The sequence below is a fragment of the Trachypithecus francoisi genome, unplaced genomic scaffold (genome assembly GCF_009764315.1).
Source record: "Trachypithecus francoisi isolate TF-2019V2 unplaced genomic scaffold, Tfra_2.0 Lachesis_group3, whole genome shotgun sequence".
NCBI lineage: Eukaryota > Metazoa > Chordata > Mammalia > Primates > Cercopithecidae > Trachypithecus > Trachypithecus francoisi.
The window spans coordinates 36,252,715-36,259,413 of record NW_022681468.1 but is presented as its reverse complement, the minus strand read 5'-3'; the positions used below and the strand labels follow the sequence as shown (position 1 = coordinate 36,259,413).

The following is a 6,699-nucleotide window of genomic DNA, read 5'->3' as shown; positions in this document are numbered from 1 at the left end:
ACCACCACATTCTTAACCACTGAGCTCCATTGCCTCATTCAGTCCATGTCGGCTGGTCCATGGCCCATCCTCAAAGATGCCTGTTTTTGCAGTGAGCACCCCTCAAACCTTCAACAACACCCTTACCTCCTCGGTTTACCCTTGTGAGCCCTGAGCCAAATCTGAACCTGTTGAGCTTGATCAAAGAATGGATTGTTATTTGAAAGAGAAAACAAAAGATGAGGATGACTCATTTTACACTCTTCTTTGAGCCACTATTTATTGAGAGCCTTCTGTGTCTCTAGCACTGTTCTAGGTCCCACATGAAATAAAAACCCCTGCCCTCACAGAGATTACAGTCTAGTGAATTAATAGCATGCCTAGTGCTGACAAGCTCTAAGAAGAAAGGCCCATCCAGAAGGAGGAGTGAGCACTCTGAGAAGTAGGGGGGTGGCTGCCTCTGCCCTGGCAGCTGAGGGATGACCTGAGGCCTGTTTTTCATGGAGTTGGGTTTTGTTCCAAGGCAGAGAGTGCTGGTGAGGCTGTGAGGGTTTGGGGACACAGAGGTCTCCAAGCCTTCTCATTTCTGCTGGTGGTGATGTGGAGCCGTAAGTCTAGGCAGAGGCAGTCCATCTGGAGCTCCAGCTTCTGTTGCGTGAAATGGCCTTGTTGAACATGATAGTGTATACAGATTATCTCCAATTATCAGTGAGTGAAGGAACCCTTTACAAAATTTTAATTATTTCCCCTGTCCAAATGCTCTAGGTCCACCTCCACCTTCACAGAATCATAACCAGATTTCCTCTTCTGACTCACGTCTTCCCTTCTCCCTCCTCCCTGCCCCTGCCCCCACCCCCTCAAATTGGTTTGGCCTAAGGCCATGCAGAGTAATTTACCTAAACCCAACAAATATAATTAGAAAAGTAAATACGTTAGCCAAAAGAGTCTTATACTGTATTTCAAAATCAAATATAAGTAATGTAAGTACACGATAGGAGGTGCAAAGGCTTCCCAATCATCAAGTCCTTTGCATCTGTCATCATCTTAAACTAACCCTCACTGCAAACTTGGGATCTAGGCTTTATCATCCCCATTTTGTAAGTTTAAACAAACAAACAAAAAACCCAAGGCTTAAAAAGGTAAAGTAACCTTACCAATGTTACATAAATGTCAAGGTTGAGTTTTTAACCAAAGTATGTCTGACCCCCAAGTCTGTGGAGTTCTGTTCCCATCTAGTCCCAGGGTAGCCATTTATGCAGAAAAAGTAACCTTGGGCAAACCATTTTGCCTTCCACTGTCTCAGTTTCCCATCTGTAAAATGGGCCCAATGCTGATACCTAACTTTCCCCTCAACCTCAGTTCTGTTCCGGCAATCACATGAACTGGTGTCTAGGAAAGGCCACAGAACTTTCAGGTACTGTGAAAATATAGTATTAATCCTACCCTTGAATTTAGAAGTGATTATGGCTTTTCTACCATTTAACCTTGTTGGTGTCCAGTGGTAGATTTCAGTTTAGCATATCTGGTTTATTTTTCACATTCTTGTTCTGAGGGTAACCTCTGGCTGCTGACTGTAAAATCTGTGTTGCTCTCTTCCCAGGAATTAGCATCTCCTGTTCCATAGCTGTACTTCAGCTGTACCTCAGGCCCCTGATTGCCAAGTTGCAGGTGTTTTATAACGTTCTTTCTTCTGGAATCCCAAGGGAGTAGTCCATATATAATTCTTTCCAGTAGTGAGCTGGTAAGTGTTTAATAGCTGGCTTTCCAATTGCCAATCTGATGTGAATGTTGGTTAGTAATTACATCTACAATAATAAGTAAGATAAAAGTGAAACAATGAAGACACATTTCAGAACTTCGCTGCTTTTTTCCATATGAGCCACTTTTTTGCTGAATCAGGTAGTAGTTTTCAAAAACTAGAAAAATATTACCTCAATATATTATGATTCACAATGTCACTACTACAGACACGGCACACTTTTACATCTAATCTTACCGTATTAACATTTTCTCTATCACTGCCTTAAGTCGAGATAATCAACACAACAATAAATAAAGCCCTGAATATAGAGTGTGCCAATTTCTGTGGTGTAAATATTGTCACCATGGCCCATTTCAAGCTACCAATGTGATGTTACTAACTGTGGAACTGGGAAGAGAGTGGAGAGTCAGAGAGGGGTGAAGTTGAAGTAGGATCTTATAAGAAATGACAAATGAACAAGAAAGAGTATACCACGCTATAGTCTTCCCGCCACATGTGTAATAGACATAACTCAAGCACATAGATGACAGTAAAGTGTAGTTTAAAAAAATTAGGATCTGATCTGTTGTTAGTATTTATTATCTTTTTAAGATATAATTAATTATATATTCGTATCATTTAATTTTTAACAATGGCTGCGTTCAACAACCAGCTTGCAAAATTCCTGAAAATTTACCAATCAGCTTTCACAAGCCAGTGCAAGCTTCAGCACACCACTGTCCCGTTCCTCTTCCCGTTAGCCCAGATGGGTCCCATGCTATCTGATGACCACACCCTTTGTTAAATAGCTCCAGTTAGTCCTGATCCACGCAAAGCAAGAGAACATTAGTCAGTGCTCAGCTTCTCCAAATAAACAACGTCAACAGCTTCAGTCCAGTGGAGTGACTTAATGATCTGTTTCCTTCAATAAACTGTGATTTCTGAACTCAGTTCAGATACCTGAGCGTCACAGTAAGCTGAGAGTGAGGCCTGGAGGCGTTCATAATGTAATATACTAAGTTTAAACTTGGCAACTGGATGACATTGTGAGAAATGGCTTTTTTTAGGCTGATTTTGGGAGTTTGGGGTGTTTTTTTAAGAGTTAAGCCAAGGCAAAAAAACAACCCTTGCAACACATCACTTCACAGCGGGTCAGCCTGGGAGAGGCTATTCTGGGATATTCAAGCTAAAGAACCTCTTTTTAAACTCCAGGCAAACTAGAATCAGGATGCAGGGTTTTTATTTCTGTCTGTCATGGATTTACTGTGTAATCTCTGTCCAGTTTGTTCCCTGGGTGGGTCTCAGTTTACCTTCTGGAGAAGTCAAGTCAACTCCCTTTACCTAGGGCATTATTCGATTTTTGAACTGTAGAGACTGAAAAAAGATGGTTGCTAGAGTTTATCAGAGGGTTTGGAGTGTCTACTTGAGGTGTTCCTACTCAATGGAGAGTCAGAGAGGGCTGAAGCTGAAGTAGGAACTTATAAGAAATGACAAATGAACAAAATGTAACAGAGAGGAGGAGGAAGAGGAATAGGAAGGTGAAGGAGGAGTGAGGGCCTCCAAGCAACGTACCATGAAAACATCGGGCAAGTGGCTAAACTGCATCCAGTGTTCACTTTGCTAAGATGGAGAGTGAGGCATAAGATGATTTAGTTACAGAAGAAAAGGCAGGCAAGATGGAGCAGGCAGGTGCTTTTTGTCTGGGTTTGACAAGAGAGTTTCCTGGGTAGGGAAGGAATGTGATCAAAGTTATGATTCTAAGACCTGCCTGGAAGATGACCAGGGAGTGGGCAAACTTGGAACCAAAACCAGCCTCCCAAACACCCATGTAATATGGTGCCCTGGGCCACTGTATAAATAATCTCCCTCCTGTTCATCAGTAGGCTTTGTAGTTCTCAGCCTCTCTCCTCTGTAGAAAGTGTGAGCCAGCACTTTGCATGAAGAAGCATTAGAAGGGATCACTGCATACTTCTTTAATTGTCAAGAATGCATACATGCCATGCATATGAATGATACAGTGGACTTTGGGGACTGGGAAGTGGAGCAGATTGGGAGGGGGGTGAGGGATAAAAGACTACATCTTGGGCACCATGTACACTGCTTGGGTGATGGGAGCACCAAAATCCCAGAAATCACCACTGAAGAACTTAATCCATGTAACTAACCAAAAACCACTCGTACCCCACAAACTATTGACATTAAAAAAAAGAATTCCCACCGTGCCTTAAACTTATGTCATCTCACTTTTTTTTGTCAGCAGCCTAGAGGGAAGGGGACACAATCCCAATTTTAACACCAGAGCAACTGAAACCTACAGATATTAAATGACTTGCTCCAGATGACGACTGAGACTCAAACCCATCGCCTGGCCACAAGTCTTGTACCCTATCTACACCAATCTGTCTCCGGTAAACCTAACTAGCTAGTCAACTTTTCCCATCCATGGGCCAGACACCTTTTGAAATAACAAACCATCTGATCTCTAGAAAAACTGAAAGGCCAGTTCCAGTTGTCAGACACACCAAGCTCGAGAAAGTCTCTCCCAAAAGTTCTCTGGAAAGCCCAGGGATTCTGAATTCCAAAGCCAGCCAAATTTGAATTTCCTCTACAAAGAGATAGTCCCTCCTGGTTTAGAACATAACCTTCCTCATTAGGCTGGTTCCATGTTTTGTAATAACCTTTGCTTACACCACAAAATTGTCATAGATTATGAAAACACAAAGGCCTTGGAAAAAAGGCCCAGAGCCCCCTGGAAGTCATTATTTCTTCCTTTAGCAATTGCTGAGTTAAGCACCGTAAATATGGTTCCCATCCTGCTCCCCTTCCCCCGCCCTCCCTGGCCCCCACGATCTGCTGGACATATGTTCAGAAGAAAGCGGGGACGTGGGGGTGGAAGAAGATTCGCATGTCGTGAATCTTGAGCACTGAAAAGAAAAAGTGGGGAGAGGGCGGGGAGTTTGCAGCCCTGGAAATGGAATCTCTGAAGGATTTATTGCCTTTGAGTATCTCACAAGGCTTTTTTTTTTTAATAAAAATCTGTAGCTTTTTTTTTTTTTTTTTTTTTTTGTATAGAGCAGTAAACAAGAGCTCTGAAAGGGGAAGGAAGCCAGGAGAAAGCCAGCTCCATTAGTCACGCAGCAGCATATCCTGTCACAAAGGACCCCAGTTGAGTAATCGCCCAAAATATGCCTGTTATTTTTTTCTGTCAGAAAAAAAAAATGGGGCCTGCCAAAATGTACTGTAAAAAAAAAAAAAAAAAAAAAAAATCTGGTGTCTTAGGCCCAGAGAAGGAAAAGAAAATAAAGAAGAAACAGTCATAACTTCACAGTGCTCTTCAAACCCTCCCCCAGCTTACCTGGAAAAGAAAAAGCCTTCAGACTCTTCACAGCGACAGAGCCTGCCAGACTTGAAGAAAGAAAGCTACAGCCTTGGGATGGTCCAGGTCTCAGAGTCTTCATAGCTACTTGGTGCCAAGAGCTTAAAAAGAGGAGGGGTGGTCGGGGAGAGTGGAAGGAGGACAGCACGGGGGGAGAGAAAAAATGAACAGAAAGGGACACAGGATATTGAACAAGTCCTTTGACAAGCTGTAAATGGGTGAGGCATTGCTCACAGGGAGCCCGCAGGAGCCCACGCCAGTTCCATGAGTATTGCATGAGCCCAGCAGGGGCCAGTGACCTCCAGCCAATGGCCGAGCCTGCTTCGTAAGCTTTTCTGATGGCCCCAGCAAAACCAGCGCTGTCTCAGGCCTCCACCATGCCCTGTGGGTGTTTGGGCCACAGACTGGACAACAAGGACTTGTGCAGAAGGACATCAGACTCTGGAGAGGTCTGAAACAAGGGGTGGGGAGAGACAGGCTGGTCAGAGCTGCTTGCAACCTCCTGCGTTCTCCTGGATTGGCTTTCCAAAACCCGGCTGACAGGCTCTTGGTAGGAAAACAGGCCCAGCAAGCAAAGGTGTACTCAAGCCCAGTTCAGTCACTGCCTCTGTTCCATGTTCTTAGTCTTATGGCTCTCAGGACCAGGACACAAGAGACGGTATATCCAAGCACAGAACACTCTTGGAAAGCCATCATTTCCCTCCTGCTGACATTCTGACCCACTCAAGGGTTGTCCATGGGGAACAGGCTTTCTGCACCCAGTTGACCAAAAAATAACAGAAGCCTTCACCTTAAGAAAGAGAGCAGGCCAGGCTCAGTGGCTCACGCCTATAATCCCAGTGCTTTGGGAGGCTGAGGCGGGAGAATTGCTTGAGCCCGGGAGTTCAAGACCAGCCTGGGCAACACGATGAGGCCTCGTCTCTACAAAAAACTTAAAAATTAGCCAGGCATGGTCTTAGCTACTCAGGAAGCTGAGGTGGGAGGATTGCTTGAGCCCAGGAGGCTGAGGCTGCAGTGAGCCGTGATCATACCACTGCACTCCAGCCTGGACAATAAAGCAAAAGATCCTGTCTCAAAAAAGAAGAAACAGAACAGAGCCCTACAGAGAAGGAAGAAGGCGGGCACACTGTCACTTTTCCTCTCAAGCTCCCTGGATCCCTCCTAGAGGAGAGACCCCCAAACCTGCCTGCACTCCGCAGGAGCCGGCTGGGGGAAGACCCTTTCCAGGGACGCATCCCTGGAGGTGCTCTAATGTTTGGCTGTTTGGCCATTCTGGGCCAAGAAGACTCCTTCCCTAGCCCAGGACCATGAGTCTCCCTGATGATTGCTGCAGAAAGGCCCGATTTTCAGGGCCCTATCTAGCCCTTCAATACCTTTGAGCAGCCCATCTTGTCTGAGCCACAGTCCTAAAGCCAGTCCTGAGCTTCAAGACCCATGTCTGCCCTGGCCACCGCTTCCCCTGGGAGAGCTGACTGGCTTCCTGCAGAGAGCTGGCCTGCAAGTTGGAAGGGCATATTCTCCTCCCAGCTTCCTGGCTAAACTGCTGTGGAATTTCAGGTCACTCCAGTGAACTTTCTGTGACTATTTTTTCCTCCCTTCAAGA

At 45.1% G+C, this 6,699-nt stretch overlaps 1 long non-coding RNA gene across 1 annotated transcript; it reads right to left on the bottom strand.

Annotated features, from left to right (window-relative positions):
* Positions 1-232: 232 nt before the first annotated feature.
* LOC117069424 lies at positions 233-5,951 on the bottom strand. Its single transcript, XR_004431539.1, has 2 exons — positions 5,076-5,951; positions 233-1,784 (listed from the first exon to the last, which is right to left on the bottom strand). It is a non-coding gene; the product is annotated as an uncharacterized LOC117069424 (long non-coding RNA).
* Positions 5,952-6,699: the final 748 nt, after the last annotated feature.